This window comes from Oncorhynchus clarkii, chromosome 28, assembly GCF_045791955.1.
Source record: "Oncorhynchus clarkii lewisi isolate Uvic-CL-2024 chromosome 28, UVic_Ocla_1.0, whole genome shotgun sequence".
NCBI lineage: Eukaryota > Metazoa > Chordata > Actinopteri > Salmoniformes > Salmonidae > Oncorhynchus > Oncorhynchus clarkii.
The window spans coordinates 23,649,223-23,658,123 of NC_092174.1; the positions used below are offsets into that span (position 1 = coordinate 23,649,223).

Sequence of the window (8,901 nt, forward strand, 5' to 3'; positions counted from 1 at the left end):
TCAACCGATGAGTAGCAGGTGTTTCTAATCAGGGTTGACACTCATCTGCCAATCAGGGATGTGGCTTTTCTTGTCTACCAGTGTACAAGATAGTCACAAAGAAATACAGAATTGTAGGCTATGGGAGCGGGCACGTAGGGCAATTCATGAATCAATTGGCTTTGGTGTCTGCTCATTTGGATACATTATATCAGTTCATGAGATAGCTTACCACAAAGGACATCAGGCTCAGCCGTTCATAAATATATGGGGCTGACTCAAACGATATGCAAAATCTGATATGGACAGTGTTCTTGTATAACAGTCTAAATTTGGCCTACAGGAAGGAGGTGATTCTTCGTTTAATCAAATTCTTCATTTAAACCGCATGGAGATACAGAATTGAATTTATATATACACATGGCTGTACTATACTGTTTTACACCTGCTGTATCCTATGTATGTGATAAATAGACTTTAAAACTTGAACTAAATGGACCTTGATCTCTGTATTTGTCGAGATTGGAGAACATCTAGATCCAAATACACCATTGCAAAAATTTCTTAAATAAAAATGAGCTGTCATTACAAGTGAGTCTTCGTTATAATAATAGGTCCAGCCTTGTTTTAGGACACTGCTGTTGCTCTAAATAAGATCTAAAAATATAATCAACATCATGGATTTCTACAGATCTACTGAGTGAGCAAGAGTGTTGCTGAGTGACTTCACCACACAAATGTTTTGAAAGGTTGTGATCACACTGTAAAGACTAAACAGGTACACTGCCTGAGTGAAACCCACACCCTACCATTGATGTTACATGGCTTGGCAATTACAACTTCCAAGTGGGACTTCACACTCGAGACCCCTGCAGTTAGGCCGCTAACCTATGGCTAGATTGGTATACATTAAGATTTCAGTCATTTCCATGTAAAAGGAGCCATGAGCACCAACATGTGAAGTTCATAGGAACATGTGAAATTGGGTGTCAAATGAAAGCGAAGAGTATAATTTTTAGAAATGAAGGAATATATACATTTTTCAACAATTTCCATCCTAAAAATGTGGAATACCCAAGCTGACATGGTGAAAAATCTGCTGATGTGCCCTTGAGCAAGGCACTTCACCCTAATTTGCTCCAGGGACACCGTACTACTATGGCTGACACTGTAAAACAACACATTTCACTGCAGCTATTTGGTGTGTAACAATTTTAAAAAATGTACTGAACTATACTGTACTGAACTACACGGTTCTGTGCTCTACTCTTCTGTACTCTACTTTACTTCTACAGTGCTGTACTTAGATGTCAAAGCTTGTGAAACATAGGCGTCTATGATTGGTTCAGATTTGGTCCGGCCAGACCAACCAAATTTGGTCTTGTTTGGGGGCAGAGCTCACTAAAATAATTTCCAGTGTGTAGAATAATACCCAAATATTCAAAGGAGGATATTGCATATTTATATACACCTTTGTGTACGTATTTAGGATACATCACCATGAATTGAATGATATTCATATCCATAATTATGCATTTCTGTGTAGTACAGATCCGAAATTCTGTTAGCGGGTGTAAATCCACTTCACTTACTGTAGTTTAATAACCAAAAGAGATTTTTTTCTAAGTTAATGTGTCATGTCATAGCTGACACCCCATTCGATCCCCATCATTGAATCTTAATTCAGAGCAGATATTCAACAGAGACTTGAAAAGTAAGACACAAAAAACTGAAGGAGATTTTACCAACATTCTCTTAATAAATCCGCAGTTCTTCCAGTAAATGTATTTTTGTAAAATGTTCAGTGTAAATTGTTAAAAGTGCAATTTCGTTACCGTGGAAATACTACAGATGTAGAATGAAATTGCAAAAAAATAGAATTTATAACCAAGCAGTGGCTACATCCATAATAAATCCGATTTACTTTGAAGGTCCCAAGCAGACATGACGTCATTAGAAAATTCTCTGTGGTAGCATCAAAGCATAAAACTACACTATGGTACTGTTCTCGCTTATACATAGGATATCATACAAGCATGATAAGAATATGTATGTTCCATATACTGGATTTTCATCATAAACAACAAAAGAAGTGTTGATGACATGAAATATGGATGGAGTTCAGTATAAAGCAAGGGAAATCACATCAGACAGATCACACATGAAAAAGTAATGCTTCCTTCCAAACAACTAGAGGGAAAAGTAGCATACAGCTACTATGTATGCAATAACAATAGATAGTAGAGGTCGACCGATTATGATTTTTCAACGCCGATACCGATACCGATTAAAAAAAGCTAATGCCGATTAATCGGCCAATTTTTATATATATATTTGTAATAATGACAATTACAACAATACTGAATGAGCAATGAACAATGAATATAATACACTTAATGAACACTTAATATAATACATCAATAAAATCAATTAGGCGGCAGGGTAGCCTAGTGGTTAGAGTGTTGGACTAGTAACCGAAAGGTTGCAAGTTCAAATCCCTGATCCCCTGAACAGGCAGTTATCCCACTGTTCCAAGGCTGTCATTGAAAATAAGAATTTGTTCTCAACTGACTTGCCTAGTTAAATAAAGGTTCAAAAATGCAAAAAAAAAGTGTTGGAGAAGAAAGTAAGAGTGCAATATGTGCCATGTAAAAAAGCTGACGTTTAAGTTCCTTGCTCAGAACATTTGAAAGTTGGTGGTTCCTTTTAACATGAGTCTTCAATATTCCCATTTAAGAAGTTTAAGGTTGTAGTTATTATAGGAATTATAGGACTATTTCTCTCTATACCATTTGTATTTCATATACCATTGACTATTGGATGTTCTTATAGGCACTATAGTATTGCCAACCTAATCTCGGGAGTAGATAGGCTTGAAGTCATAAACAGCTTCAAGCATTGCTAAAAGCTGCTGGCAAATGCAGGAAAGTGCTGTTTGAATGAATGCTTACGAGCCCGCTGCTGCCTACCACCGCTCAGTCAGACTGCTCTATCAAATATCAAATCATAGACTTAATTATAATATAATAAACACACAGAAATATGAGCTTAAGTCATTATTATGGTCAAATCCGGAAACTATCTTTTCGAAAACAAAACGTTTATTCTTTCAGTGAAATATGGAACCGTTCCGTATTTTATCTAACGGGTGGCATCCCTAAGTCTAAATATTGCTGTTACATTGCACAACCTTCAATGTTATGTCATAATTATGTAAAATTCTGGCAAATGAATTATGGTTTTTCTTAGGGAAGAAATGGTCTTCACACAGTTAGCAACGAGCCAGGCGGCCCAAACTGCTGCATATACCCTGACTCTGCTTGCACTGAACGCAAGAGAAGTGACACTATTTCCCTTGTTAATATTGCCTGCTAACATTAATTTCTTTGAACTAAATATGCAGGTTTAAAAAAATATATACTTGTGTATTGATTTTATGAAAGGCATTGATGTTTATGGTTACGTATATTGCTGCAACGATTGTGCTTATTTCGTGAATGCGCTTTTGTTAAATCATCACGCGTTTGGCGAAGTTGAAGTAGGCTGTGATTCGATGATAAATTAACAGCACCGCATTGATTATATACAACGCAGGACAAGCTAGTAAACTAGTAATTGTATCAACCATGTGTAGTTAACTAGTGATTATATTAAGATTGTTTTCTATAAGATCAGTTTAATGCTAGCTAGCAACTAACCTTGGCTCCTTGCAGCCACAAGGTCATTTTGATGCTGCACTCGCGTAACAGGTTGTCAGCCTGCCACGCCGCCTCCTCGTGGATTGCAATGTAATTGGCGTCCAAAAATGCTGATTACCGATTGTTATGAAAACTTGAAATCGTCCCTAATTTATCGTCCATGCCGATTATCTGTCAAACTCTGATAGCTAGTCCTCATAGTCCTAATGGTGGTAATGGAAGATGCAGTTAGTTGGGTATTCGCCTGATGTTTTTTAAACTTCATAAATGAAAAACGTATGATAAAAACATACCGTGTTTTTGGTGTGGTCCATATACAAAAACAAATGAGCGCATGATCACTGCTGTCATATTTCATGTGTCAGTGGATTTTATAGTCAGAAGTGAAAATGGTATCTGAACACAGCATGTTTCTGCGTCCACTCTACTCCACTAATTATAAGAGCTATAGTCTGCGTTTCTAATGAGGTCATGTTCATCCTGCTTAAAAGCAAAAACTCTAACAGGAAGTGCCAGTGACGCGTTCAATACGGAAGTGGTATGATAAAGCGGATGCTACCCTACAGGACTGTTTCGCTAGCAGACTGGAATATGTTCTGGGATTCAACCAATAACATTGAGGAGTTTACTGCATCAGTCACCGGCTTCATTAATAAGTGCATCGACGATGTCGTCCCCACAGTGACCTTACATACAGTACCAGTCAAGTTAGGACAACGTTTTTTCTTTATTTGTACTATTTTCTACATTGTAGAATAATAGTGAAGACATCAAAACTATGAAATAAAAAAAAAAGCAATACAGCGTGGCTTTGAGGCATGACCTACAATATGCCCACTGGGTTTACAGACACTGGTGTAGCGCAGTTTCTCTTGACCCCCACAAAGTCGGAATTTGCCTCCCCCTCTCCTTAAAAAAAACATATATTGTTTCTATTTAGAATGCTGGCTGGCAGCAATAATGCATTTACTTGTTCAATAATTCAAGTGGGAAACATTTGCCACTGGATCTCTGGCAGTCATCATCTTGGTTTTCTGGTAGAGAAGGAGGGCTGGCACTCTGACTAGAGGAACTGTCACTAGAGGAGAAAGAGCAAGGCCACTGTCATTACCGGGCCCAGGCAGTGAGGTCTCTGTCGGGACTGCTAGTGCTAGCTGCTGCATAAATAAGCCTACTAGCTTCCACCTGCCATAGTGTTGCGTCATTCGAAGACGAGGTGGTAGCGGATGTGGTTATCTTCTGTAATTTTGCACAAGCTTGATCAGACAAAGCTTAAATGCAGCGTTTGTGTGCACCACTTGGTCTTTCCATTTGTTTATCCATCTTGAACAACGCACTCAGTCTCCATCCAAGTCCGACTTGATGAACCTAACTTTTTTTAAACTTGATAGTTAATTAGATGAGGAGGCCAAGGAGGGCTGGCACTGGCGCCGCTGAGAAATTGTCTAATTAGATACATGACAACTATATTCTCTCTGTCTAACCTACTACCATGTAGAATGGACAACATAAACACTTCACTTGCTATATGTGAAAATTAAAAAGGAGGGTTACTGTCAAAATGATTTATAAAAAATATTATTATAATATTTAGACATAGGTGTGCGATGACGAGCTTGTGGGCCCCTCCCCTCCAGGGCCGGGTTCCGCTACTCCGGTACTTACAGAAAAAGCTGTGTGTCACAATCTCTTATTAACAATCTGTGACATACATCCAAGCCCGCCACTTAAACTGAGAACACTGCAGACCAAAATACTGACTTATTCGTTTGATAGACAATGTCACTGTCTCTCATAACGTGACAAACTGTTGTGCATGACACATGGTGATTGAGAAAACTCATCTAGTCAGTGCAAGATTTCCTTTGGAGTTTAAATGATCCTTCACAGATAGACCCAGCCAGCCCTACCACTAATCAGCAGTAACACAGATGATATCATGAACACATACTGGTTACTAACTCTCTTTTTTTAAACCAATCCTAATGTGGTAGATTCCGTGCACATGCAGCACTTTAATAATTAATGATAATAACGGCACTCTGCTAGTCTGAAACGTCAGATTTTTACTACTACAGCCAATCATGGGATTGATGACCTAGGCCTATGTCCATTATCTTCCATCAACACAGGGCTCTGAGGCTGGGGTTGGGGACTGGGAGTTGGGCTGGGGCTTAGACAGACCATGATATCAATCTGCCGCTTGGATGATTGGAATATAGCCACCTGCACTCAGACGACAACAAATTTAACACAATTCCCTTGATGAAAAAAAGCTTATCATACAAGCTCATCAGGTCAAACAAAGGATGATTCAAATTGATAACAAATCGGGTGACACCACTTTAAAACCCTATCTCTGAATGTCTTCCTTGTATCGAGGATAGCAGAAATATTCTGTTTGACCACCAATAAATGGGAACAAGCCCAGGAGAGAACAGAAAACGTACCATACTACCACCACAACCTTGTCTCAGGAATCCCGGACTTAGGGAACATCAGTACATTGTGGGAGGCAACCCGTCTGTCTAGAGACTAACCACAACCCCTACTCTTGTGGCTTATGTCTCTAACCACTGTAAAAAAATAAAAATAAAAAAAACAGAATTGAATAAAACAAATAGGCTGGGAATAGTTGTGGCATTTCAGATATCTGTGAGCCTACATTTCAGATATCTGTGAGCCTACATTTCAGATATCTGTGAGCCTACATTTCAGATATCTGTGAGCCTACATTTCAGAAGTGCAGAGGGATGTCTAGTAGGCTATGTATTAGCCTACACTATAGTGTCTCTACAGTACACCATATATAATGATACCAGAGTTATACTCATTGAGTAGCCTACAGCCAATGAATGGTCTAGCCTCTCCGCACTGACTTGCCTATCTACAGCCTCTGCGATCATTCATCTAGCCAGCCCCTCAAAATCATAAGTCAAATGAAGGCGAGGCAATTGGATGGCAGCTCTTCGGACTTTAGCCCCCATTTTTCTCAATCCCTGAACCAGTAAGATCATGTATCAAATCATCCTGTCCATAATTGAGCCATCTCTAGTAGGCCTATATAAAGAACCCATTGGTAAGTCATGGAATAGGCCAAGGTTTCTGGGATACATATACACTGTATCATTGACGTTGATGACCCAGTGAGAGCCAATAGTCCCTTTTGTTGGCCCTAGGGAAACAAGCATCATAATTGTCTGACACGAGAAAGGATGTGTCCTATTGAAGATAAATTGTTTCTATCAGGGACTTCTGATTTGAATATGATTTGTCCATAAAATTTGAGTTTTTTCTCCATTTACACACAAACAAGTCTGCAGAATCTTGAATTATATAAATGTCTAGCCTTACCTATAGGCCTGGACTACCATTTATCAATAAATTCATTCATTCAATGATGTGTATGGTTTCAACATGGCTTATAGCTTCAACTTAAAATCACCAGTGTTATTATTCTTGATAGAGCAAAACAAGTGTTTGACAGCTTTTTATTACGTAGCTACAAACCATGGGCTCAATTTTGGCCCCAAATAAATGGAAACAATTCTATATATATGTAGCCTACTTTTTACAGAAAGTAACCCAAACGATGAACATGCATAGGAAAAACATGACTGTTCTTGCAACATGCATACCAGGCATTGCAGTCCATACACGATCAAACGCCGAGCATCACATGCAAATAAAAAATGAGGGCATTTTTATATGGAGTTGATCTAACTGAGGTAATGCATCCTTTTCAGATACATAAAAATGATGAAGATAGGCTACCTTTTGGTGATGAAAGACCTGTTAGTCATACAAGACATAACCATGCATAGTCATGGAAACCTAGAATAAGATGCTTATTCATAGGGGGTCATCATCAGCTATGAAAACGAGACATTAATCTCACCATTGCACCTTTTTTTTTTTTTTTTTTACAGCATTGCATTACAAACAAAAGAATGACGGTCATCTGCGATCTGCTGTCGACCAGTATATTCTTATAAATATATAGTTGAAATGTAGGTCAATCATAAAGTAATAGTTTCTTCTTGTTTTGCATCCACGCCATTTTCAGTCAATAATCAATGCAACACCCTACATATAGCCCACAATAAAACAAAAAATATGACACTTTCGTGTGCTGGAAAAAACATCTGTCAGAATAACAAAAGGAAAAAAAAATGAATACAAAGGCAAGCCAGAACCAGCGATTTTTCCTCCCTTCCGAGACGAGTGTCAAATGCATGCTGTTTTGTAATTGTGCGCTGTGCATGGAGTGTATGACAGCTGGAAAAGCAACTGGAATGACATTGCGCTTACTGTAAAATATGCCGGAGAACCGCGTTCTTCTCGACTCCCCTCGATTGGTACCCAAAATTCAAACCATGTAAAAGATTCCTAACGAAGGGTCCGAAAACATTACGCTCGACGATGGTGTTTGCCGAAAAGACAGCATCCACTGAATGGTCAAGAGAGACCTCTGTAAGTGCGGGCAGGGTAGGGAGACCAATTCGCTGCGGTGTGCAGCAAAGAAGGCAGCGGCGCTTGCTCTCTACCATCCTCCCCCGTCTGTAACATCCCCCTTGCTGTCAAACAACATTGTGCAGCTCAGGTACGAGTATAGGCAGCGACACCTGCTGGTGATGCACGGATGAGCATCTCTTTCTCTCCCACATTTCACGGCATCTGTAGACTAGTCTAGGCTACACAGCCATACAGTTAATAGGTGTAATCTGATCTAACATGGTCTACTCTTCTCTTCTTACTAGTTCTTACTTTGAGCTGAATTTACTAAACTCAACGTAAGCTATATCAATCATAGTTATATAGGCTACTTACTGCTTCAATGGAAATTAAAATTAGGTGTTCATCCATTTAGTCCATAAGACCTATTGATCTTTAGGTGTCCACTGTGCATATGATGTGATCGACAAAGATTACACTTAAAAAAAAAAAAAAGTCTAACAAGGGTCTATTTCCCTCTCCACTCTCCTAGGCATCCCTCTATTGTCTCACTAAACCTAGTTTAGATGACATCATCTGTCCCCCAGGCATAGAGCACCAATATGACTACTGTACAGATGTGGGCCAGTTGCCACCACTTCCTCTTTGTCAAATGGGCACACCACTGAGTCAGACAGCTACATAAGTAGGCCTAATGTTAAAAATATTTGTATTTGGGTTAGGGTGAGTGGATAGAGGTTTTGAAAGTTGATAAAAATTCCTACCACCC

The 8,901-nt window shown here is 39.0% G+C and overlaps 1 protein-coding gene across 4 annotated transcripts in view; it reads right to left on the reverse strand.

Annotated features, from left to right (window-relative positions):
- Nucleotides 1-8,113, reverse strand: part of LOC139387049 (catenin delta-2-like) — a 130,069-nt gene extending 121,956 nt beyond the window's left edge. For all 4 annotated transcript variants that reach the window (XM_071133029.1, XM_071133027.1, XM_071133026.1 and 1 more), the window contains exon 1: nt 7,989-8,113. The gene's annotated coding sequence lies outside the window, so the exon portion shown is untranslated. The remainder of the gene's footprint in view (nt 1-7,988) is intronic.
- Between the last annotated feature and the right edge of the window lie 788 nt (nt 8,114-8,901).